Below are 26,221 nucleotides of genomic sequence, written 5' to 3'. Positions count from 1 at the left end.
CCTTTTTTATGATAATTTTTTTATTAATTCACCTTTCTTAAACTATTTCTTAAATTGAAGTATTAAATGTTTACAATGTTGTGTTAGTTTCAAGTGTACAGCAAATCCGAAAAGAAGCTTTTATAGGTTATTATAAGATATTGAATATACAGTAGATCCTTGTTTATCTATTTTGTTTTTTAATTTTTAATCTTATATTGGAGTATAATTGATTTACAATGCTGCACTGGTTTCAGAGGTACAGCAAAGTGGTTCAGTTATACATATACATATATATATTCTTTTTCAGATTCTTTTCCCATATGGGTTATTACAGGGTATTGAGTAGAGTTCCCTGTGCTATACAATAGGTCCTTGTTGATTATTATTTTTATATATAATAGTGTGTGTATGTTAATCCCAACCTCCTAATTTATCCCTACCCCCTCACCTTTCCCCTTTGGTAACCATAAATTTGTTTTTGAAGTCTGTAAGTCTGTTTCTGTTTTGTAAATAAGTTCATTTGTATCGTTTTTTAGATTCTACATATAAGTGATATCATATGATACTTGTCTTTCTCTGTCTGACTTACTTCACTTAATATGATAATCTCTAGTGAACACTGCCCTTTGTACAAGGAAGTTGCCTCACCCAAGGTAACACCTGTTCCCTGGGAGTAGCCTACATCCAAGGTAGTCAAGATAGGTGTCCAAACTGATTTAGGACAACTCTGAAGGGTCACCTCCGCTCTAGAGGATCTGCTGAGGCCTCCGTTACAACAGAATCATGGTTCAACTCCTCCTCTCTTTGCAGTGTTTCTCAACACTCACAGGTGTTTCTCCCAAGAGTGCTCATTAATTAATCACTTGCACACAAATTTCTGTCTCAGAGTCTGTTTCCTGGGAAAGATGGAAGCAATTTTTTAAACATTATTTGAATAATGGTATTCAACACTCTAGATGTTTTTGTGCTTTATATTAGAAAATAACATTCTGATATATATTAGATACCAAGTCTAGTCACAGAAGAAGGAAAAGAAAATTAAACCACAGGAAAATTTAATTCTCTGAACTTATCAGCTTGATTGGCAATTGTACATTTTAGTCATAAGAAATAAAAGTCATCATGAGCATGATTAATCCACATGACCTATATTAAACTCATTATAAAACTAAGTCTAAGACTGTTTGTTCATGGAAATTGAAATTATTTAGTTCAATTAGTGGTCCATTTTCCTTAAAACTTTCAAGTTACTTATATGCAAAGACATGCATAAATATATTCAGGAAATATATATTATGGAAAGCTGCCCTAGCATCAAGGGGGCAGCTTGGATGGCAGTAGCAGGAGTGGAAGCTGTTTGCTTGACCTTATAAAGGCAAACAAGACTACACAGTAAAGGATTCTGGCTGAGTCTCTACTCAAGAGTCCAAGGCCTGAATGCCTCTGTCCTGGCCTCCTCGGCCTAGTGCTGACTTTTGGCAGCAAAAGAGAAGATGCACACTTGCTGCCTAGAGGTTGTCTTTTAAGAATCCTAGGGAAGGCTCCAGGCTCTAGGTCCTCTTCCCAGGCCAGTGTGAGGAATTAGAGTCTCACTGGGAGATCGTACAGCTACTGCAGGGAAAGTGTGCCTTGCCTGCTGGCTACTTCTCACTGCACAGTGAGTGTTCATTGCAATATGGAAACAACCAAGGCCAACATCTGCTCTAACTTGAGCTGCTCTTGTGATTCCTCCTCGTACCACTGGTGGCCATTTCTTGTTCCAAATCTGGTGTAAACTCTATCAGCCACTTGGTCTATTCATAGAGGAGTATTCATTGCTCAAACAGCCTTGTTTTTTCACAGGGACAGGAAACGCATGGGTTAGAGAGGGATACAGGTGAGAGCTCCCTCTAAATGGTTGTCTATTGTTGAAGAAGCCTTGCCTCTAGAGGCTGTTTTATATCCCCAGAGGTCAGTGTGAATGTGGCTGAACTCTCCTTCTGTAAATACTCCCATTTTTAAATCTTGTTGCTGCAGGTGGGCGTAATTCTGGAAATTTTATAACTGTTTTTCATCAGGAAGTCACGAAGCAAGAGCAGAATTGGAAAGAGATGATGATACAATAAAGGAACTGCAAAAGAAGTTCTCTCCAACTTGTATTTCAAAGGAAATTCCCCTGTCGTGTACTGTTTATTTTCTACGATTAAAATAATATAGAATCAGAGGCTCAGGATTTCAAGCAGTCTTTTTTTTCTAATTTCCTTACAGAATTGACTAAATCAATTTAGAATATTTTTGCTTAATGTTTTCAAAACTCTTGTAATCTTTCTCTCATTTGCCTCACTCTGTATTTCACACTGCACTTTAATTGTTGATAAGGTCCATTATCCATGGCTTCATGTTTTATTTGGTAGAATACCAGACTCATAGATGATAAGCCATAGTTTATGAAGTAAACTTTCTTAGAAGTTCAGGGATCTTCTATTGTACGAAACTGAATATCTAAAACTAGTCTTTGGTGTCCTCTCAGTTCAAATGGTGTGTTCACAATCACCCGCTCATCCAAAGATGAGAAAACTGGCCAAAGCAATATAAGAAAACTGATCTTTCTTATTGACCCCTACTGATTTCATAATCAAAATTTATTTTGTCAAGTCAGTTTTGAAGATTATAATAATTTTGTTAAATAAGCAAGTTTAAAAAATGCATATAATTAGTTTTATTTTACTGATAAAATATTTGTTAGCAATCAAAATAGGCAAAAAAAATTTAAAGGGAAAAATAACAAATGCATATGCTGTCAACTGTATTGTAATGCACTTGACACCACCTACAAATAAGTCTATAAACTACAATAATTCACCAAATTATGACTTTACAACAGCATTATTGCTGTCAAGGAAAGACGGGGGAGAGCAGAGCCACTAGCACAGAAAAAAGCAAATTGAAGTACATATAACTAAAAAGCAAAAAAAACCTAGATTTTATTAGTTGCATTGTAATTGGAGTGGTTTTTGGAGAGGAGTAAAAATATGCCATCCATCTGCTTCCAAGGAAGAAGATTCAAACATTCCATTCAATAAATAAAATAATAAAAACAAAGTTTAACTTCATGATATAGTTAATAGAGTCAAAGAAGAGGGAAGAGAAATAGACACAAAAGGAGACCACACACAGTCACACAGAAAGAGATAAAGAAAGGGGCCCTATGAGGGAAGAGATGTACAGTCATTAACACAGAAACGGAGAAGCAGGGCTGATTTCCATGGAGAAGTACCTTCATCTTGTGGACTTTGCATTTTGGGTCCTTAAAGCCCATGAACCTAGTGCAGCAAACACCCTTGTCACTTGGGGCTGTTTGACTGTGGGCTGAAATTTAGTCAAGAACCAGCTGGGCTCCATGGGCTAGCTCTCACTTTCCAATTTTCTTGACTAAATTAATAAAATCTATCTGCTTACACCAATTTTCATTAGAAAGAAGGCTTACTTCGCTAATTATCTTACTTCTAAAATGTCAAACGGAAGGCTAAAGTTAATACTTTTATTCCCACCACCACCACCCAAAAAAACCCCAAAACATAACCAAAAGACAAAAAAAAACAATGTTATTTACTTTAGGAGCTGATGTGGTTTTTTTTAAAGGAGGAAATGAAAGAAGGGTATTTACCAGTTTTACACATGTCTTTTCTTAAAGGATATTATGAGAATCTAAGTCTGAGAAATATATGTTAGAAAAAGATGAGCAGTGAAAGAGCAAGCCAATAGCAGTAGCAACCCTGCATGACCTTGGACCTAGGAGCTAGAGAGCAGCAAGATGCCCAAAGGGATGAGGGCAAGAGCCCAGGAAAACAAGGGAAGCAGTCACTGCTACTTACAGTGTTCTCACCCTGTGCTAGGCTAACCTTTTAAAGCCTCATTTAAAAGATGTATTTGTATGTGAACTAATAACCAACAAGGATCTACTGTATAACATGGGAACGCTGCTCAATATTATGTAACAGCCTAAATGGGAAAAAAATTTGGAAAAGAATAGATACATGTATATATATATAACTGAATCACTTTGCAGTACACCTAAAATTAACACAACATTGTTAATCAATTATACTCCAATAGAACATAAAAAGGTAAAAAAAAAAAAAAAAAGAACCTACTGTATAGCTAGGAACTCTACTCAATACTCTGTAATGACCTATATAGGAAACAAATCTTAAAAAGAGTGGATATAAGTATAACTGATTCACTTCGCTGTACAGCAGAAACTAACACAACATTGTAAATCAACTGTACTCCAATAAAAATTAATTTAATAAAAAGAAAGCAGATAAAAAAAGCAAAATAATAAAAGATTTATTTAGAGATAAACCTGTGCTAAGTTTATGCCATTCAGAGATTTTTAAAATAGCTTTATTGAGGCATAGTTGACGTACATAAACTGCACATATTTAAAGTATAGAATTTGAACCACCCCTGCAAGGTAATGAACATATTTATCACTCTCAGAAGTTTTCTTGCACTTCTTCATAATCCCTTCCTTCAGGACCTCCTAACCTTCTTTCTCCCGGCAACCTCTGATCTGTTTGCTGTCAGAATACATTAGTTTGCATTTTTCAGTTTATAAAAATGGAATCATACAGGATTTTTTTTCTGACTTCCTTCACTCAGCATAATTATTCTGAAACTCTTTCCTGCTGTAACATGGATAAATATTTCATCCTTTTTTATTATTGAATAGCATTCCATTGAATGGGTGAACCACATCACTTAGTTTATACATACCTATTAATGGAAATTTGAATTCTTTTCAATTTTTGGCTATTATAAATAAAGTTCCTATGAGCATTTGTGTACAAGTCTCTATATGGATGTGTGCTTTCATTTTTCTTAGGTAGGATCTAGTGGAAGTGCTAGGCCAGATGATAGGTGTATGCTTAACATTTTAAGAAATTGCCTATTTTCCAAAGCTGTTTTACCATTTTACATCTCTACCAGTAAAAGTTCCACTTCCTCATCAACACTTAGTATGGTCAGCTTTGAAAATTTTAGCCATTTAATAAGTATGCTATGCAGTGTTATTTTGTTGTAGTTTTTTTGGGGGGGTTGCTGTACCTAATTGTTTTATTTGAAAGAATACTACAAATGGAAGAACTTAAGTTGGTGTTTTGGTGCAACTTATAGAAAAGGTAAAGGTAAACCCAAATGCATGCACTGCCTTGGTGACCAAAGAGGTCACCCCATGGCTATGGAGAAGCCAACTTAAGGCTTAGCCCTCAGGGTCACTGTCTTCCAGGGTGTGCTTGTCAAAGACAGGCTCTGTAGTGCCAGGTTCCAGGGCCCCCATCTTATGCAAGTTGATTACAGTAGTCATCCAGTTCTTTAATGGATTTCACCTGCTCATTCAGGTCATATGTCTCAATGAAATCACACAAGTAGGTCTGTTTTTGTTAATGCCAGTCTGTGCAGTTCCAGTACTGACTGACTCACACTTATTTTTCAAGTGTAACATACACTCCATTGCGTTCAACTCACTCTCCCAGTGGTCTCAGTTTGGTTTCTTGATATCTTGATGGGAGTTTTGGGTATCTACTTGGTTCTTGTAGCTTCATCAGTTTCCAGCATGTTCTCTCTCCTTATGAGATTGGTGAAGAAAACATTTGGCAAAGTTCTTTAAAGCCACGTCATCACAGTCAAAGTAGTAAGAGGTGCATGGACAGGTAGATATAGGAGATGCAGAGCTCCTGCTTGATCTGGCAGTTGATGGTGACCTCTGAGTCCTGGCAGTCATTCTGGTAAACCTGCAAGGGGGAACTGGCCACCACGGCAGGAAGTGGGCTCCTGGAGGTGGTCTGTGGGATCTATGAGGAAGTGTCAGAGGGCTGGCCCTAAGTGGCAGGCTAGCTAGTTTCCATAGAAGGAGTACTGAAACAGGAAGCCACAGTGACTTTCTGCAAAGAACCTCTGCCCTATTGCATTGTAGCTTTAATTTGCATTTCTCTAATAATATTGAACATCTTTTCTTGTGCTTATTTGCCATTCTTATATCTTCTTAGATGAAGTGTCTGTTCAAAACTGTTGCTTACTTTTTAAAAAATGGATTATTTGTTTACATATTGTTGAGTTATGAGAGTTTTTTGCATGTGCGAGATACTAGTTTTTTATCAGAGTGGTACTTGGCAAAGATTTTCTCCTAGTCTTGGGTTTTCAAAGAACAATTTTTATTAAGTTCATTTATTAATTTGTTCTTTTATGAGTTATGCTTTTGGTGTTGCATCTAACAAATCATTACCTAACCCAAGATCATAAAGGTTTTCTCCTATGTTTTCTTCTAGAAGATGTATAGTCTTACATCTTACATTTGGTTTGTAACCTATTTTTGAGTTAACCTGTGCATATAATGTGATGTATGAATCAAATTTTTGTTTATTCATCCATTTTTTTCCATATGGATATCCAATTTCTAAGCACTTTTGTTGAAAAGACTATTTTTTTCACCATTGAATTACCTTTGAACTTGTGTTGAAAATCAGTTGTCTGTTATGTGTAGGTCATTTTGTAAACTATTTTATTTTACTCTTTTATTTCTCTGTCTTATTACCAATGCCACACTGTTTTAATTTCTATAACTTTATAATAAGTCTTAATAACATATAGTGTTAGTCCTCTAACTTTATTTTTTGTTTTCAAAGTTGTTTTAAATATTCCAGTAGAATCAGATATCTTAAAACCTTCAAAAGTCCTAATATTTCCCTCCAAAGTTATGGTGCTAGTACACTTAATCAGAAATAAAATTTAGAAAAAACTGGACACATACAAATTGATGTTATTCATATATCAATATCTTGTTATACCATATCCAGAAGCTGTATTATTAGAAGAGCGCTATCAAGGAGAACAGTCTGCAAATAGGAAGAATCAACTTTATTAAAAGAGAATGAAAATGTGAGTGAAGAATAAGAAAATCAGAAAGCACTTTAATTTCTTTAACTTGACTCATATTCCAAGTCCAAACATACTTTATTTAGAGCCCTAGAATAACTTCAAGATATTCTCTTTAAGGCACATTCCTCCACTCAGCACAACAAAGGCTCAGAAGCTAAGCAGGATGACACAGGCTAAAAATACATTTTTATATATGTGAGATATATAGAGCTATATATATATTCAATATATATATATGCATGTATATATGTATAATTTTTCCCTATCACAAAGGGAAATTCCAAGAATGGCAGTGGGAAACTTCTAAGATAAGCCAGCTGTTCTTGGGTGGCCATTTTCATTTAAGTGACATGATTACATAAATTAAGTACACATGGGCTGGGAAATGTCTTGTAAAAAAATTTCCTTACAAGTAAATCTGGACAGATTTTGAGGTCTTGAGCTTCCCAACACTGTGAGTTCAGAAACAGACTGGAGGCCCTCCATCAGATGTGTTGGGGAGCAAATTTCCTCACTGGGTGAGAGACAAATGTCACTGACCTTGAAGGAGGCAGCCGACTCCAAAAATTGATGGTTTTTGAACAATTCATACTATGGCATAGATAACTACAATAGGTGAGTAGTTTTCAAACTATATTCCAGAGTACAGCATCTCTCTATATTTCATAGAGAGAGCGTTGCTTTGGTGCCTGCCTCAGCTACTGCACAAGCAGTGTACCTCCAGGGCGTGGGTGAGCAAAATTCGTGAGGAGATTCCTGCAGTTCAGAAATTAAAGCCATTCTCCTTCCATTGCTTTACACTTTCAATTATATAAACACATACTGGCATTTTAGTGATCCAAGCAACATTTCACACTTGATTGGCCCACTTTTCTGTGGGAACTTTTCCTTTGCTCACATGGATGACCACAGGAACCATTTCAGAATTCTGCACAAAGTAGCAATAAAAATGACTTTGGCCCACATGTTTGACTGTAGAGCTGATATCTACCCCAGATCAAATAGTTTTTACTCTATAAATAAAGGGTTTGACCTGTTCATTTTAGCTAGCTTGTCTAAACACAGCAGTTCAGCTGAGAAGTGATCCAGATTTCAAGTGTCCGGGCCTTACATATATAAAACATGGGCACACATTTGCACACATATGCAGATTCATGTGTGTATACAGGCTGGCATTCTTCCCCCTTTGACCAGTTTTGGAGTATCTGCCCTACTTCTCAGAGGAATCATCTAGTAAATAATCAGCACAGGGAGGAAGAATGATCCTAGGATTTTTTCCAGAACACCTCTGGCTCAGTAGGCACTCGGATGAAAAGTAGGGCAAATACCAATCTTAAAGTTCATTGGCTGTTTAATTTCCAGCCAAGAAAGCAATGAAGATGGAAAAGGGGGAGTACCTGTGGTCTGTGATTACTGGGGTGGCAGGCTTCCAGAGACACTGAGCCTTGACTTTGTTTCGTCAGGATTCTTCCTAAGTTGCTATTAAGAAGTATTTTCAACAATCTCTTTTTATTAGCCGTTTGTGCCCAATATAGTTTTCTAGTTGCTAGTTTGTTATGGCTTTAACATAAATAAGGTTCTAAAAATGTCTCACATGAGGAGTTGCAGGGCTGGGTATGCTATTTAGACCACATAAAAAGTCTATGTAAAGGACTTCCCTTGTAATGGGACTCTTTTATATTTAATAGAACTGTCATATAAACATATACTAGCATTTAAAATACAGTTTCTGAGCTATAAAATAAACACCATTTCTAATATTGCTGTTGGCTTTCACATGCATAGAGCTTAGTTCATTAAATGTGCTTTACTCCATTTACGTGAAATGTGTTTTTAACTACCGGAGCAGCACATAAAGTGCATTATCCCTTGAAATGCAGCCATTATCAAGTAAAGAGCAGTGAAAGTCAAACATACCAAACATTTTGTGTAGATTCAAGAAAATTACAGTTAATTTTAACACCTTGTACAATGCCACAAATTGGTACTTTTCCAATAAATTATTATTGATGATTATAACTGTATTCATAAAATGAAATATAAATGTGGACATATATCACAGAAAAATATATATATTTATTTAGAAATATTTTCACAATTTATTGTTTACCTGAAAGTTATAAAATAGCAATATTTCATTTATTTTTCAAGTTAAAATGAAGTGGATTAAATAAAATGATTCTGCATTGCCTATCTTTCTAAACTTGAGTAAAAATTTGCTACAGTGTGCTTCAGTTTTCTCATCTGAAAAATGCTGATAATAGTAGTTCCTAAGTCACAGTCTTCTTAGAAATGAGTTAAATATATAAAGTTATAGAGTTAACATAGTTAACACATATAGAGTTAACATAGTTTTTAGAACATTTCCAAGCACATAATCAGCAACAAATAAATCTCAGCTAGTAATAATATTTTTCTAGAGCTCTATTTTAGAGTCACCACAAGTAAATATTTTGTTGCACATGTTGCAATATCCAACAGAAATCATCCGTGTACATTTTGTGCTAAGTAAAAAGTGCTATGTTGTTTATCAACATATAGCATGAATCAGTTTAGATCAATATATCTATTAACAATGTTTCACTGTATTTATTTTTTATAAAAGTTAAAAAGTTTGGGAGAGTCAAAGAGCCATAAGATGTGATTACTGTCCTTAAGTAGTTATGTGAACATAAAAAAGAAATTAATGACATTAATACATTAAAAATACTAAAATTAATCTTACAAAAAACACTGACAGTGACATTACCAGACAGTTAGGAAGTGGTTGGCATTTGATACATGGTGCTAGAACATGTGGCTATTCCTACATAATACAACACAGAAAAGTAAATGCCTGGTAAATCAAAGGCCTCAATATGAAAATAAAACTGAAAAACTTTTAGGAGAAATCCTAAGAGGATAACTTTATAACATCAGGACTCAGAAAAATTTATTAAACCAGACACAAAACCCACAAACTATAAAGGAAAAAATGTTTGAAATTTATCTATTAGCACTGAAAATTTCTGTGTGACAAAAGGTAACATAAAAAAATTGAGACAAGTCACAGACTAGAGGAAGATATTTGCAGACATATTATAGCCTCCTTTCCCCCAAATAGTATCTGGAGTTCTTCATGTGTTAGCAACCAAAAAACAACCTAATAAAAAGTGGACAAAGGATTTACAGAGAAGAAAACACAATGATCAGTAAATATATAAAGACCTCCCCAAGCCCACTATAATAAATGGATATGCAAATTAAAATAACAGTCAGAGGGTGTGTGCATCTGGCTATAGCTGCCTAACTTGCATAAGACTAAATCTTTTAATATAAAACAACAAAAAAAAGTCTGGAAAAATTTAAAAATCTTGTTTTAAGACTTCAGAGAGCAATCAAAATAGTTAGGACTTGAGAAACCAAAATTCCAAAGAGAAAGGAATAACAGAGAAGTAAGCTCAATATTCACCGTTGCCTGCCCCGTTGAAATATTTGTCAATATTTGCCAATCTGTAACTTTCAGCCAAGATGCCAAAAGCCAAACAAAAATGGTATCTAAGAGATTAAGAAACTTCAGATTTTCCAACAGTCACAAAGGCTGGGGAGACAAAAACTGAAATACAGGGCTTACCATAGAAGATCATGGTAAAATGCCCCAGACACTCAGCTGAAACTCCAGAAAGGCTATGCTTTGGACTAAGGAAACTGGAAATAGACTATTAGTAAAAAATATCTGGAATTAGTTCAACCCAAAATAGATTAGGATGACCTCCTTCTATTCTAATTGTCTGTCTACCAGAAGCAAAATTTAGTACTCTCTGTAGGAAAGTAATATTATCATGAGTGTCAAATTATCTTTAAACATTTTCATATACAATGACAACATCCATTTAAAACAACCAGTCACACCAGAAACAGAATCAAATTACTTAGAACAAAAAGGAAAAAATTTGGTAAAATAAAAACAGATCCATAGGAGATCCAAATATTAGAGTTATCAGACACAGAATTAAAAATAATTACGGTTAATATGATCAAAAAAAAAAGTACAGGACAAGATAGAGACTTTCAGCAGAGAACTAGAGTCCAGAGCAAAGAATCAAATAAAAATTCTAGCTTGGAAAAATATAAAAACCCAAATTAAGAACTCAGTGGATTGGTTTAACAGAAGGCTGGGCACTGTTAACGAGAGAATTAGTGCACTGGAAGATAGGTTGGCAGGTAATAGCTTGAATGAAACACAGTGACAAAAAAAGAGGAAAAGTATAGAATATATTACAAGAAACATACTGGACATGATAAAAAGTCTAGCATGTAATAAATATATAATATGTATAAAAGGAGAGAAGAGATAAAGTGGGACAAAACAATATTTGAAGAATATGACTAAGAATTTCCATAAATGTGTAGAAAATATCAAGCTACAGACTCAATAAATTTTATGAACCACAAAAGAGATAAATACAAAGCAAGTCCACACAGATACACATCACAGTAAAACTACTGACACATCAAAGATTCAAACATACAAATACAAATACAGAGAAAATATCAGATGCATCCAGAGAGAAAATGTTACCCTCAAAAAAGCAAGAAACAGACTAATGGCTAAATATGCAGCACAAACATTAGAAACTAGAAGAAAGTAATAGTTTTTAAATACTGGAATAAACTACCTGCTAATCTAGAATTGTATACACAGCAAAAATATCCATCAAAATTTAAGGTAAAATAAGTATATATTCAGATATACAAAAACTGAGGGTTAGTCACCTGCAGACCCACAATAAAAATATATATATATAATAAAAATTTTATTAAGTTCTTTAGGTAGAAAACCTGCATAGAAAAGCTGGAAAAAATAAAGAACAAAAAAAGGATAATTATTTGAATACCTCTGAATGAATGTCTAAAATATTGTCTAATACATTGTGTGATTTAAACATTTGAAGATGTAAAATACATAACAATGAAAGATGGGAAAAGAATATATGCATTACTGGGGAAGTGGTAAAAGTAACAGTTTGTATTAAAATGTAACAAATCAAGGATTCATGTTTTAGTCTTTAGGCTAATCAGCTAAAGAATAGTATAATAATGAATAACAAAGTAATAGAGGGTAAGTATGGAATAATAAAAAATACTTGATTAATCTAAAAGAAAACAAGAAAGGGCAAAAGAAAAACATGTAGAAAATAAATAATAAGATGGTAGATTTAAACCCAAATATAACAGCTGTTTAATTAAATGTAAGTAGTCTGAACACTGTGATTAAAAGACAAAGTTTGTAGAATTGGATGTGGTTTTTTGTTATTTATTTATTTATTTATTTATGGCTGCGTTGGGTCTCCGTTGCTGCGCGCAGGCTTTCTCTAGTTGCAGCGAGTGGGGGCTACTCTTCCTTGCAGTGCACGGGCTTCTCATTGCAATGGCTTCTCTTGTTGTGGAACACAGGCTCTAGGCGCACAGGCTTCAATAGTTGTGGCATGTGGGCTCAGTAGTTGTGGCATGCGGGCTCTAGAGCACAGGCTCAGCAGTTGTGGTGCACGGGCTCAGTTGCTCCACGGCATGTGGGATCTTCTCAGACCAGGGCTCGAACCCATGTCCCCTGCACTGGCAGGCGGATTCTTAACAACTGTGCCATCAGGGAAGTCCCTGGATGTTTTTTAAGTCGGGCATTTATGACACACAAAAGATGCATCTTAAATGTAAGACTGTAGAGATGTTGAAAGTAAATTTTTTCTAAAAAGAATGAAAAAAGATACATATGCAAATATTAGCCAAAATAAAATTTATATAACTGTACTAATATTAGAAGAAGTAGGCTTTACTGCAAAAATCACTATTAGAGATAAAGAGGAATATTTCAAAATGATAAAAGATCCAATCTACTAGGCATATATAACAATTCATAAAGGCTCAAAATACGTAAATCAATAACTGACAGAATGTAGAGAAGAAATTGACAAATCCACAATCATTGGGACGTTTTATTACAAAGATTGATGGGGATATGGAAGATTTCAGCAGCATGAGTAACCAGTTTAACTGACTTGAAATAATAGAGGACACTGCACAAACATGGAATACACATTCTTTTCAAGTATAAAATTGGCCATATGCTAGTCCATAAAGCAAGTGCTCAATCTCATTAGTAGTTAAGGAAATACATATTAAATTCACAATGAAATTATTACACATCAGAGTAACCAAAATAAAAAATACAGAAAATACCTCGTGCCAAAAGAATGTGGAGCAACTGGAATGTACTGCTGTTGAGAGTGTAGATTGGTGAAGCTGATTTAGAAAAGTTTTTGGCTGAATCTACTAGAATTGAACAAATGCACTTACCATGATGCAACAATTCCATTCCTAAATCAATATCCTAGAAAAATGATCATGTGCTCACCAATATGAACAAGTTGTACAAGAATCTTCAAAGCAACACTTTTTTTTTTTTTTTTTTTGTGGTAAGCGGGCCTCTCACTGTTGTGGCCTCTCCCGTTGCGGAGCACAGGCTCTGGACGCGCAGTCTCAGCGGCTATGGCTCACGGGCCCAGCCGCTCCGCGGCATGTGGGATCTTCCCGGACCGGGGCACGAACCCATGTCCTCTGCAAAGGCAGGCGGACTCTCAACCACTGCGCCACCAGGGAAGCCCCAAAGCAACACTCTTTATAGCAGCCAAACACTGGAAATGACTCAAATGCTTATGAACATAAATGGAGCAATACATTTTTACACACACATAATGGAATGCCATAGACCAGCAAGATGGACAAACTACCACCATGTTCAACAATGCAGTAAATCTCAAGAAAATATCTTTAGTGAACAGATCTAACACAAAAGATTCTGAATCTGATAGTGATTCTGTTACTAAATCATTCTGAATGAAACTAATCTACTGTACAAGTTTTTTTGTGGGCTGCCATAACGAAGCACTGCAAACTGGATATCTAAAACAACAGACATTTATTTTCTCACAGTGCTGGAGGCTAGAAATTCAAGATTGGCAGGGTTGGTTTCTTTTGAGACCTTTCTCTTTTGGTTTGTAGAAGACCATCTTCTCCTTGTATTTTCACATTGTCTTCCCTTTGTACCCATCTGTGTCCTAATCTCCTCTCCTTATAAGAACACCAGTCATGTTGGATTAGGGCCTACTCCGATGACCTCTTTTTAACCTAATTACTCTTTGCGGGGGTTACAATTTTGCCCATAACATTTATGTGATTAAAATTTAGGATAGTGTTTACCTTTAAGGAGGATGGTGGTAGTAACTGGGAGGAGGAAAGAGGAGGTCTGATATTCTTGATTCTGATAATACATGTATTCTCACTTTATAAATGCTCATTAAGCTATATACTGATGATTTGTGCACTTTTCTAAACATTTGTTGTTCTTCATTTTAAAAAATCTTAATAAGAAAATATGAATTAATAAAAAGTAATTTACATCCATCAAATTGCAGAAATATAAAAAATGCAATGATATGTGAAGACTTATGCACTGCTGGTAAGTTTATAAATTAGTGAAACACCTTAGAGAGCAATTCGGCAATTGTTGGAAAAATAACAAAATAATTGATATACTCATTGAGCACTGTTCTAAGTACTGTTGTATTTACTATGACAATGCCATAAATGATGAATTTTTAGAGTCTGAACTGGACTGCTGTAAAAAAGTGACTAATAAAAACCCATTGGTTAAATAAGACATCTATGTATCCTCCTTATAACAGTCCAGCAGTAGATGGCTAACAGGACAACTCTGCCAGGTTCAAGATTTCAAGATGGAGATTCCATCTCTAGGAATAAGGCCTCTCTCTCTCTCTTTCTCACACACACACACACATACCATTCCCTCTCTCTCACCATTTCTAGATAGCAGGAAGTGGGGAAAGGCACACAAACACACGCAGGAGTGTACATCACTTTCACTCACGTCCCATTAACCAGAATGTAGTCACATGTCCACATCTAGCTGGAAGAATGCTAAGAAATGTAGCCTTTATCTGGGTACCTGAAACTCTTCTATGGACAAAGGGGATAATGAATATTGGAGTACAACAGGCAGTCTGTCATAGGCAGTTACTACTACTATCATGATTTTAGAGATCAAGAAACAGAGTCAAATATGGTAAGAGTACACACAGAGTAAACGACAGAGTAAAGACTTGAACTCACACAAACAACATACCTACTGTATGAGGCACTGCCTCTCTACAGCTAATAAAATTAAAGTTGTATACCCTGTAACCCAGCTGTTCTAGCACACGTGCATAAAGACACATGTACTGGGATGTTCATTCCAACACTGATTATTAAAATAAAAAACAAACAAGCTAAACTAAACTAAAAAAGACATGAAATGGAAACTTCTCAGCCATCAAAACTAGTGTTCAATATGAAAAAATCTCCAGAACATAATACTGAAAGGAAAGAAGTTATAGAAAGAATACATACAGTATGATGTCAGTTGCGTAACACTTTAAAAATAAAAAATATGTATTGTTTATGACTGAATAAGTGTGCAGTAAAAGTGCAGCATATGTGTGGGAATAATGTTCACAAATCTATTAAATATGGCAAGATGTTAACAAATATTTAGTCTTATATGCTCATTATTTTAATTTCTGGTTTTTGTGTGTTTTGTGTGTTTTAAAAATTTACCAGTGGTGTCTAAATTTTCTTTTTTAGATGCATTGATCACATGGTGTAGATTTATTGGGGATAGTTTGGATATAAATTGCTCTTTATAATCTCTGTAAACTATCAATATATTCTAGGAATATCAATCCCTTTTGGACTACGTCTCACACATAGAATTGATATAAAAATCATTATCTTGATTTTTTATCTAGAAATATAGTTGGCCTAGATGTGGTGGCTTACTCAGTTGACTTAGGATTCAAATTTCACATTTAATTTTTACATTAATCATATAAGAGAGAAACCATTTTTCTTTCATATAAATGATGTAATTTTCTGTTTATCATCCTCCTATACTTTCAAAAGTTCTTTCCTTTTCATCTAAAAATCTTTCAGACTAATTCATATTGGTCTACCATTGTAAATTATCAGTTTCATTTCCAAGTGAAAATTTGATTCACATTTTTGTGACTAAACAAAAATAACAACAGACTTCATCACATTTAGGCTAGATTGAATTTTTAAGTGAAGCAATTTCTTCACATCTTTTCTAAGTGGGACTAGGGGAAAGAATGGGAATGTGAGGAGAGACCTTTGATAGTTTTTTTTTGTTTTGAAGGGCAGGCTCAAGTGTGGTGTAGAGAGATTATAGAGTCAAGATTTTTCCACTGGACAAAAAAAAAAGATTTTTCCACTGGATATTCCAATTATTCTTGAGGCACTATCTTTCTCTTAGACCAACATCATTTAAATCCAGATATATTGCCTTGGCTTAAAACAATTTGGGGTAAGAGAAAAGCAGAATTATTAATAACTTCATCATTCTTTCTTCTTATCAAATGCTGACATATTCAAGACAGATTTGGAAATTATTGGTACCTAAACACTCATCTCCTTCATTATTTAAAGTTGATGAATTCCTAAATTAATTCTTAGACCTTTCTTTAACAAGACAGACGGAAATAAAAGGAGGGTAGAGAGGTTTCTCTTACATTAGAACCAAAGTTACTTTATTACTTAGTATAGCTAAAGTTATCAAAGACAGATTTCATGTTTTAACAATGGATTCTCTTCAGTTTATAGGGATATTGTTCTACAGAGGAAAAACAAACTGAGGACTTTTATAAGAGGGCATTCTTGGTTCAGAGTACATTATAGATGATGTGCTATCACTTTCAGACCCAACAAAAAAAGAGACAAGATTTTAATGTTAAAACACTAAGATTGATTTATTGATATTACGCTTGTCAAACACGGGAGAAATGGTTTTATAATGTTGATAAAGTGAGCATAGAATTTAGTTTTGGATATAGATATAATTTCTTATGTAATGCAACTACAAAAACAATTTCTTGAGGGTTCTCTGAGGAGTAAACTGGGTTGAGGTGGACCACTAGAACTTCACTGTATTCTTAGTAAACTGGAAGCTAATAATGACCCTATCTCTTTCTGGCAGCTGAACGTTTCTAGCTTCATATCTAGGGGTTCACATAAGAAATGCATGATAGCCAAGCCTACAAAATTTCTTACTTACAATCTCTTTGGGGTGAAGTGAAATAAAATTTTGATCAACTTCATTCATCAGCTTTGATCTCTTCTCTAAATTATTTGACCTATATTTCTAAAAAATGAGACTCTAAGACAAAGTCTTGCATGCAGATAGTTGATCTCAGGGAGAAAAGAAGGAGGACATGTGGAGTGAGACCAGGAGGAAAGGAAAGCTAATCCAAAGGTACATATTGAACTGGCCATTACTGTGGGGGCTGGTGCACCATCCTGTCAAGAATTCTCAAGCACTTCATGGAATATGTCTCAGATTGAAAAACCAGGGGACAAAACAAGAGAAATATTTATTAATTGTCTCCATTTACCTTATTAGTCAATGGTGGGCTCACTCCTTTGGTGGGCTCAGTCCTGGTTTGTGCATTCATGAAGGCCAAGTGGGTCATGCAATCCCATGTTGCAGTATCAGAGGTGTCCTGGGGCAGGTAGTGAGGGATATTTGGCACAAGTGTTGTTAAGAAGCACCTGAGCAAATTGGTAGAAATCCACAGAGAAGATATGAAGCAGTACTCAAGAAGTGTCTGATGTAGTCTTTGCAACTTTGCACCTTTTAGATCTTCTTGTGTCCCGCATTAATTAATTCCATTAAGTCAAGTTCATCAGAGTTCCTTTCTAGGTCATGACCACTTGCAATATTTATAAAGACTCAATACTAAGAGGCTTAGTGCAATAAGTTGTGTTTCCTGCTGCTACAATTGGTGCTGAGACTGAAATTGATACTTACCATCTCACTCCTCTACTACCCATTCTAGAATTCTTTCATCCTTTGCCTGTGCCTCAGCTTGTCTAGGTTGCTTGTCTAGTGTGGTGACCTAGACTGTCTTTCCCAAAGACTCCGAGCTCTTAATGCCTTTCCCTTTTCAAGCTGTGGTTGCTATGTATCCATTTACCACTATCACTAAGCACAGAGTCACCAAAAGACATCCTCAAATACCCTGTAGTCTAGACAGACTTCCCTAAGTTCCCATTATGTAGCAGCAACTCTAGATCTTCAGGAAAATTAGAGTCAATTACTTTAAGTTATTCCTTCCTTTGCTGACATGAAAAACCCAAAATGACCAAGTGGTAGTTGGAGCTATAAGTTCAGAGGAATCTTTACTATGTCTTCTGGTGTAAGTGTTTCCTCATTGGGAACTTTTGATCTGGCAGAGCGCAAATAGGAAACTCAAATTCCAAAATACAGTCACTAATGGTGAGAGGGTTCTGTACTACCTGTCTTTGGTTCCTGGCCCCAATTTTTCTGACAACTCAACACCAAATATCACGTATCGGATAAGCAAATATACCACATCCCAGACTATGGCTATCCACCTTGCTGGTGCATCAACTGAGCTGCTTCTAAGTGATAAAGTTTATAGTCTGGAGTCACTTGTCTCGTGTCATAAAATGTGTCCCTTCATCTGAGTCACTGTTATATGGGATACCATAACAATGGATTGGTATTTTGGAATTCCTCAGATGGTGGTACTAGCTGAGACACGGGTTATACATACAGTAAACCCATATCTACTATAAGTGTCAGTTCTGACTGGGGTACCTCACTTCTTCCTCCAGAATGAAAGGGATCTGATGTAGCAGATATACTACCAGAAATCTGGTATCTCAAGGGATTGTGCTACATCTAGGGTTTCAACCAGCTCTTCCCTGGATCATTGTCACTGAAGTTCCAAAGTCAGACTCTCAGTGTCTAACAGAGTACAAGAGCACACGAGAAATTATTTTATAATAGCAGATACTTAGTTCTCTGCTAAAGCAGCCATGACTTTGCTCTAGAATTCTGGAAGTCTGAATTGTGACTTTTCTGGTAGAGCTCGATAGAGATTCTACCTTGCACACTTAACCACCATGGATACCTCTAGCACTCTAAGCTCTTGAGACAAATGGCCTAAGTGCCAGGCATCTCTCACTGAGTATGGATCTGGTATAAAATTTTCCACTATTCTGGGTACCACTCAAAACTGGGAGCCTTCTGAACCATCTAATAAGTGAGTCAGAGCATTATTCCCAAGAGTAGTATATATTGCTTTAGAATCCAAAGGCCCACAAAGCATTGAGCTTCTTTCTTTTTTTGTTGTTTTAATTTTAATTTTATTGGAGTATAGTTGATTTACAATATTGTGCTAGTTTCAGGTGTACAGCAAAGTGATTGAGCTTCTTTCTTAATAAAGAGGGCTGCAATAAATAACAACGTGTCCTTAGAAAGGTTGTTTCAGGATAGCCCAGATCATTGGACCCATTAAAACTTCATCAATATGATAGGCCTTCTAAAACTTTTGAGAGTTTATTCTCTTTCCTATGCCATTCATCAGCCTTAATGGGCATTCAATGCACTTGCCACTATCTGTTCATCCTCTGCAGTTAGCATGACATAATCAATATTGTGGTCCAGTACCATGGATAGACAGAATATATTAATTGGGTTTTAGATATAATAAAATTGTTGTAATAACCAGACTTCCAAATAATAATGCCCATCAGGCAACTACAAATGTAATGGTTGTGTAGCAAGGTAGAAAAATAAATGAATATGCATGAAAATATTGGTTTGACAATAAATTATAAGAGGATGACAAGGTCTTCCAGAAATAAATTAGTCCTCAGAGAAAAATGACACAAAAGAGCAGTAAACCAGTTCTGTTGTTTTGAGCTGCTGTATGGCCCTGTGCTGCCTCTATTCTTAAATTGAAAGGTAAAGTGTTGCACAACAACACTTGAAACTAATATAAAGTTATATGTCAATTATATCTCAATGAAAAAAAAGATATAGTATTAATGTGGGCAGTGCACCAGGATCTACATGGTTAGGAAAATAAGTGTGAATAAATACAGTGTAGGGACCAAGAAAAGTGAAGAATGATTATCAGTTTAAGGACCAGCAGCAGGACTCTGCCTAGAGAAGAGTAACAAACTCATATCCTAGTGGGGAGGACTATTTTGGCTTGGCTAATCTGATGAGACATCTTTGATATGGAAAATTAGCTTTCAGCATATTGCCAGTAAAATTTATGCATGAAATAAAGTGATTTTTAAGAAAATTATATGGGAGATTTCAATAAGCTAGATAGAAAGGGAAAAAAACCCACCAATAACAAACATTAGATTGGGGAAGAGAAGAAACATGATGGGGATGGGAATCCAGGAAGAGGACGTAAGCAGTTAAACTTTTCCAGCAGGAGATTGTGGAGGGGGAGGAAAGGATAAGTATAATGGCAATGACTTTTAAGGTTAAGAACTTTATATTTAAACCATATGATCTTCTGCATAAGCCTCCTGCCTTGCCTTATTTGCCCCCTAAAATAAGTAAAAGTCTATGACCTACATTGGCTTTCTGGGAATGTTTTGGAAAGAAATCAAAGAAAAGACCCTGTGCTCCACATTAGTATCAACCTGAGACATACGAAAGAAAACAATAAACCAAGGAAATAAAAGAGACAGAGAATTTCTCATAAATAAGAAATTAGAGACAGAAGTGTATCGATATTGGAAAGAATGCTTATAATCCCATCCTACATGAAAAGGGGGAGAGGATATCTGCAAATAACCATATCCCCATTTCTAAATAACACAATTTTTTCTATCAAAGTAAAGGTTTAAAACTTTTTTTATTGAAATCTACCATCAAAGTGCAAAAATTCTAAGAGTACAGCTTGATTATTGATCACCAATTGAACATACCCATGAGACCACCCAGATCAAGAAATAGAACCTTATCAAATTCCCAGAAATCCCCATCCTGCACATTCCAATTACTACTCCCATTCTCCTCTCCAAATAAAATCAACATTGTAAGTTTTAAAATCATAGATTAGGTTCGCTTGTTTTGAGTTTCATATGAATGACATCATAGTAAATGTTTTTGTGAGTCTGTCTTCTCTTACTCAATTTTATGCTTGTGAGATTCATTCATGTTGTTTCACTTCTCATTCATTATCACAGCTATATAATATTTCATTGTATGATTCCCATACTTTATCCATTCTACTGTTAATGAACTTTTGAATAGATTTTACTTGTAAGCTATGACGTATCTTTTGGTGAACACATTGTCTCATTTCTAATGGATATATATCTAGAAGTAAAATTGCTAGGTCCAAGGAGATATATATATATATATATATATATATATATATATATATATGTAACTCTAGTAGAGAATGCCAAAAAGTTCTTAGGTGTTTGTACCTATTTTCATTCTAGCTACGAGTATATGAAAGTCACAGCAGCTCTGCATCCTGACCCATACTTGACTGTGTTATCTCTTTAACATTAGCAATTCTGGTAGGTTACTATTGTATTCATTGTGTTATTAATTTACATTGCTTTGGTGATTCATGAAGTTGAACACCTTTTTACGTGTTCACTGGAATTTTTGACATCCTCTTTTGTAAAGTATGTGTTGAAGTCTCTTGCCTATTTTTCTATGGGGTTGTCTGTTGTTTTTTATTTATTTTTTTTGTGATTGACTCGCAATTTACTCTGGATATGAGTCTTTCAATCATTATATGTGTTGAACTATTTTCTCTCACACTGTGGCATGTCTTTTAATTACATATTTTCTTTTTTCCAACTTTAGACTTACAGAAATAACTTTAGACTTACAGAAAAGTTGCAAGAATAAGGTTTCCCTGGTGGCGCAGTGGTTGAGAGTCCACCTGCCGATGCAGGTGACACGGGTTCATGCCCCGGTCTGGGAAGATCCCACGTGCCGTGGAGCGGCTAGGCCCGTGAGCCATGGCCGCTGAGCCTGCGCGTCCGGAGCCTGTGCTCTGCAACGGGAGAGGCCACAACAGTGAGAGACCCGTGTACCGCAAAAAAAAAAAAAAAAAAAAAAGTTGCAAGAATAGTACAGATAATTCACCTTCTCCTTATGTTAGCAACTTACATAACTATAGTATTATTATCAATGCAAGGAAATGAACATTGGTACAATACTACCAAAGTAACCTACAAACTTTATTCTAATTTCATCAGTTTTTTTCCTAATGTCATTTTTTGTTTGTTTCAAGATCTTATTCTGGATATCACATTGCATTTAGTTATGTCTCCTTAGTCTCCTGCAATCTATGACAGTTCCTCATTCTTTCCATTTTTTCATGACCCTGACAATTTTGATGAGTACTGGTCAGTTATTTTATGGTTTGTCCGATGTTTTCCAACAATTAGATTGAAGTTATGCAATTTTTGGCAAGAACACTGCAGAAATAATATTTTGTCCTCAATACATCTTGGAAACAGGGGGTATATGTTTTCAATATGTCCTACTACTGGTGATATCAACCTTTGAACACTTGCTTAAGTGATGTCTGCTGGGATTCTCCACTGTAGTTACTATTTTTCCCTTTTACAATTGATAAATATCTTGGGTGAGACACTTTGAGTCTATGTAAATATCCTGTTTCTCCTCAAGTTTTCCCGTGGTCAATCAGTGCATCTTCCTGCAACAATTATTACCGTGGTGATTGCCAAATGGTGAGTTTTTATTCCCTTGTTTCTTTCTACATTTATTAACTGAGTTTATATTATAAGGTGGAACTGACACTTTTCCTCCCATCATATGGATCAGATATTTTATTTTCCAGACTCCTTTGTGGATAGGGCTAGGCACCCGACCTAAGTGTGGCCAATCAGATAACTCCACAAAAATCACCTAGACTTTCTATCCCATCATCAAGAGTCAAGAGAGGGCCCACACACTGGGAGTAACCATCAGCTTCTCCAAAAATCTCTACTCCTGTCCTAGTCCATTTAGGCTGCTATAACAAAATACTATTGTTATAATATAAACTACTGTTATGATATAAACTGGGTGGATTATAAAAAACAAAAAAATTATTTCTCACAGTTCTGGATGCTGGGAAATGCCAGATCTTGGTGCCGGCATATTTGGTGTCTGATGAGAGCCTGCTTCCTGGTTCATAGACAGCCATCTCTCTGAGGCCTCTTTTATAAGGGCACTAATCCCATTCATGAGAGCTCCACCCTCATGACCTAATCACTCCCCAAAGCCTCACCTCCAAACACCATCACATTGGGCATTAGGATTCAAAATACAAATATTGCATGGACACAAACATTCAGTTTATAGCATTCCATTAACAGATATCAAGGCAAAGTCCAAACATCTAATATAAGGCTCTGTCTCCTCCAATAAGTGTACTGAATCTGTAACCAGTCCTCCACCCAAATCTTCTACCATCATTTTCAGGAAAGGACCTACAACCTGACTATGACCCAGCTATCCCAAATTTCCTTACCTCTATTGATAAGGAGCTGCAGGTACTCACCCTCCAATCCCCTAATGCACATTCTGTCTTGAATTCACCCAGGAAATACTCTCGTTTAACCTTTTATTCCTGTTTTTATCTCTCACCTGGGCTCACAGTTAACCTTTTTTCTTCTGCTTTTATTCCCCGTAACCCTCTGTACTGTCTCCCTCTCCCACTGCTCCAGTTCCACAAATCATTTCACTGTGCCCTCTGAAATTCATGGTCCACATGCCAGACTGTATTTTCTACAGTGGCCACAAGATCTCTCAACCCTCTGCTCCTGCAATCTTCGCTGGAATGTCACTCTTTTATGAGGACTCCCAAAACACTCCATTTAAAATTGTCACCTACAAGCACCCACCCAGCCCACCCTTTTTATCCCCCTTAATCTACACTTGTTTTCCTAAAGCACTGTATCATCTAACATCAATTTACATGATCTTTTACTTTATTGTTTATGGTCTGTCTCAAGATACCCCACTCTCCCCTGCTTGAATATAATTTCTAAGAGGATGGAGGCATTTGTTTGTTCTTTCAGTGATATATCCCAAACACCCCAAGTGGCATGAGGCACATTTTAAGTGCTCCAGATTTTGAATCAGAAGTTGATGTCTCAAATAGATAAAATCAAAATGACTTTTCTTCCTAGTTGTAATGTTAGCAGCCCCACACTCACTTTCCCAGGATGGGGCATGTAGGGCAGCAGCAACAGTAAAGCCAGTGTGTCCAGCACCCCATGATATTGTGGTCACCAGCAGTGTCAGTACTGACCTCTGGACCATCACTGTGCCTGGATTTTGGCTACAGTTTTGCTCAGTCTTCTTGTTAGTTTTGCTCAGCCTGCCTGTTTCTTGGGACTGATTCTGCAGCCATCTCTGTGATCTTGCAAGTGACACAAAATTCTTTTGAATAATTTTTTTCTGCTTATATCAGCTGGTGAGGGCTTGTTTCTTTGCTAAGAACAACGAACTTTTAAGTATTGGCCTTTTGAAAATGGATGAGGACATATCTGAAATACCCACAAGTTCAGAACAGCATCACTAAAAATAAAAGGGAAAATAGTACCAGAGGAGGCTGTCTACCTAATTAGCTACCAACATATGCAGATGAGAATGCTGGTCCAGAAACTCGGAGTGGAGAAAGCCACAAAATGTCAAGATTGTTTCATCCAACATCACATAGACAGCCTATTTCTTTACTTCTTTTGGTAGGGCTGGTCAGAAAGACATGGGAGTGAAAAAACATCTCTTTTTAAAAGCCATCACTTGGACTCGTGTAATATAAAAGACCATCCCTGGGAGACACCCGGCATGGATTCATATGCTTTGTGAGTCTTTTTCCCTGTGACATTTTTATGAAGGTTATGTATATGTCCCGTTCATCTTCATTCTCCTGGTGCTAATTGCTGTCCATTGGACCTTGCTACTGTGTACAGAGACCACATGCTTCTCCGACACTGCCCTGGCTGCGGTGTGCCACATGGCCCTGCTGTCCTCAGATAAGAACCTGCTGCTGTCTGACCACAACAGCTGGAAATGTTCTGCCTTGAAGAGCTTATCTTGTGGAGACTCAAGCTGAGCTATGACACAGTCGACAAGCACACAGAATGAGTGGATTCTCTGGGGGCAGCTTATGGAAGCCAAAAAGCCTCCCATGTGCTGTTGGATGAGAGTTTGGAGTTGATAGTGAGCTTTACTGTGGACACTTCCTGTGAGGAAAGCATTGTGTTGAAGACAGAAAGAGGTTCAAGAGAGCCACGAGCACAACTTCTCCAACCATTGGTCTCTCTCTGGGACTCTCAGCTTTTTACTGATTTTTCCTTGATTAGGGGCAGGAAAAAATGAAAGAAGATAACTCTTCAATTCTTTCTCCTTTATCTCCTTCTAATTTATAAAGCATCTGCAAGCCAAGAATTGCAACATTACTGATAATTGGCCTCTACTCTGATGCTTTTTACTAGTCTTACACTTCTGCCTCCCCAAGCCCCCCAACCAACATTACCTGTTTTTCATTTCCTTGCTTTTTAAAATAATTCTTTCACATATGTCTGTATGTTTAACCAACATAGTGTTTAGTTTCTGGGTTTTATAAAAGTGATATCATACTGTATACAGTCAGCCCTCCATAGCTGCAGGTTTGGCATCTGCTGATTCAACCAAAGTTACCACCCAGGATTGGTTGAATCTGTGGATGCAAAACCTGCAGATAGGCAAAGCCCACGGTACAGTGTTCTGGAACTTGCTTTTTATCAGTTACCAGTATGTTTCTAAGGTTCATCCATGTGGTTCTGTGGAATAGAGATTGTCGACATTTCCTGCTATATATTAGGCTTTTGTATGACTAGACCAGAGCGCGTTTATATGTATTCCTGCCGAGCTTTGGGTTGTTTCCTGTTTTTTAGGTGTCTGAACAGAACTGCTCTGAACATTCTTGCCCGTGGCCCTTGGAGCACTCCTGCTCCACTTCCTCTAGAATAGATCTGCTGGTTGTTTGCATGTTTCACCTCACGTGATAGGGCCACATTGTCCAGAATGATTATTCTACTTCACAAGCAATCCATGAGCTCCCCTTGATACACCTTCTCTCAACATTTGGTATATTTGATTTCACAGAAGATTTATTTTGTGAGGGAGAAGGAATTGTCCCTAATTTGAGAGGATGAGCTAATTAATGCTAATCAGGCTGAGAAAGGTACTCCTAGCTACCCTGCTTGCACTTTTGAGTACATCATTTCTTTTGCTTTTAATATGCTGTATCCATCCCTGTCGATTCAGCCGTTGCTTAGGAGTGGGGCCTGGCAACACCCTTCAGGAAGAAAGCACGGATACCGGGTCAGAGAGAAAAACATCTCCTTCTCTCCT

The 26,221-nt window shown here is 36.3% G+C and overlaps 1 pseudogene; it reads right to left on the bottom strand.

Moving 5' to 3' along the window:
• Positions 1–5,224: 5,224 nt before the first annotated feature.
• LOC125960725 (ferritin heavy chain-like) overlaps positions 5,225–26,221 on the bottom strand; it is a 59,853-nt pseudogene continuing 38,856 nt past the window's right edge.

This window comes from Orcinus orca, chromosome 12, assembly GCF_937001465.1.
Source record: "Orcinus orca chromosome 12, mOrcOrc1.1, whole genome shotgun sequence".
Taxonomy (NCBI): Eukaryota; Metazoa; Chordata; class Mammalia; order Artiodactyla; family Delphinidae; genus Orcinus; species Orcinus orca.
Note: the sequence above shows the minus strand (reverse complement) of the source record. Positions and strands in the feature narration are given on the sequence as shown.